Raw genomic sequence first — 2,041 nt, forward strand, 5'->3', positions numbered from 1 at the left:
ATTTTTCCATTTTTGCCCCGGGAGAGTTCAACCAATGATGTCATCGGTGGATTGAGCCTGCTGTTTGATCTAAAAATGAATGGAGTCATGTTTTTGAGCAATTATTGTGGCCTTTATGTTTTTCCGATTGCACGAGCACGCTAGTAGCCAGTAGACATTGTAGTCCTTGTTCAATAGAGCCATTGGACTTGTCTCAACGATGTTCCTATCTGCCAGGATATTGCAGTTTATTTAGGTTGACTAATTTTCCCTGGCTTTGTAAAAACTACAGCCTGACGGGAGCCCTACTTCCTTATCCAATTGTGTTCCCACCCTCGAAGGCGGGCTCTTCAGAACKTCCTAGATCAACTCGTGGCGGCAGCCTAGACCAACTGGACCAGGAGGGAAAATTACAATCAAATAAGTTGTTTTGCTGTCAGTAGCTAGCTAGCAATATAAGCTCTCTTTTTACATGAGACAGTATTGTTCAGTACGGTACAATTTTGTTATCGATTAAACCATAACGGGGCTTGCTAGTACCATTACAAGCCAAGCTAGCCAGGTGTACCTAAAATGTACTGTAGTTTAACATTATAGCTAGCTAGCTAACTAGCCTAGCTATCCTCAAAGCATCTCATTAGGAATAAAACTGGAGAAATGTTTTGATGATGATGACGAAGAGTAAAGGGATGACTTTGGCTTTATGACTCAAATAAGTCTTTGAGTAACTATGCCTGTGTGTTGTAGCTAGCTAGCTAACGTGTGTCTGATGTCTCATATTCTACATCATGCTGCTGCAGTAGGAATACAGGCAGTACACAACGATTGTCCATGAATGTCTAATAGCACTTTTGTCTTACTCTCACAGACAATACTGCTTGGATACAAAGAAGTTAGTGACTCTGAACACCTCACAGCACCACCCAAACACACCATATGCAAGTATTCCCTTTGTAGAACTGTAGTCCTTATTATAGGTGTTAGTAGTATATTTTTCTTCTGCTATAGAAATACAGTACCATTCAAAGTCTACTCATTCAAGGGTTTTCCTTTTKCTTTTATTTTCTACATTGTAGTGAAGACATCAAAACTATGAAATAACACATCATGTAGTATCCCAAAAAGTTTAACAAATCAAAATATATTTGAGATTCCACCCTTCGCCTTGATGACAGCTTTGCACACTCTTGGCATTCTCTCAACCAACTTCATGAGGTAGTTACCTGGAATGCATTTCAGTTAACAGGTGTGCCTTCTTAAAAGTTAATTTGTGGAATTTCATTCCTTCTTAATGCGGTTGAGCTCATCAGTTGTGTTGTGACAAGGTAAGGTTGGTATACAGAAGATAGCCCTATTTGGTCAGTCCATATTATGGCAAGAACAGCTCAAATAAGCAAAGAGAAAAGACGGTCCATCATTACTTTAAGACAAGAAGGTCAGTCAATTCGGAAAATTTAAATCATTTTGAAAGTTTCTTCAAGTGCAGTCGCAAAAAAACATCAAACACTATGATGAAACTGGCTCTCATGAAAGGAAGGCCCAGAGGAAACAGGAAAGGAAGGCCCACCACAGGAAAGGAAGGCCCAGAGTTACCTCTGCTGCAGAGGATAAGTTCATTAGAGTTACCAGACTCAGAAATAACCACCCAAATAAATGCTTCACAGAGTTCAAGTAACAGACACATCTCAACATCAACTGGTCAAAGGAGACTGCGTGAATCAGGCCTTCGTGGTCGAATTGCTGCAAAGAAACTACTACTAAAGGACACCAATAATAAGAAGAGACTTGCTTGGGCCAAGAAACACGAGCAATGGACATTAAACCGGTGGAAATCTGTCCTTTGGTCAGATGAGTCCATATTTGACATTTTTGGTTCTAACCACAGTGTATTTGTGAGATGCAGAGTAGGTGAATGGATGATCTCCGCATGTGTGGTTCCCACCGTGAAGAATAGAGGAGGAGGTGTGATGGTGTAGGGGTTCTTTGCTGGTGACACTGTTGGTGATTTATTTAAAATTCAAGGCACACTTAACCAGCATGGTTACCACAGCATTCTGCAGCA

The sequence above is a fragment of the Salvelinus sp. IW2-2015 genome, linkage group LG8, assembly GCF_002910315.2.
Source record: "Salvelinus sp. IW2-2015 linkage group LG8, ASM291031v2, whole genome shotgun sequence".
Taxonomy (NCBI): domain Eukaryota; kingdom Metazoa; phylum Chordata; class Actinopteri; order Salmoniformes; family Salmonidae; genus Salvelinus; species Salvelinus sp. IW2-2015.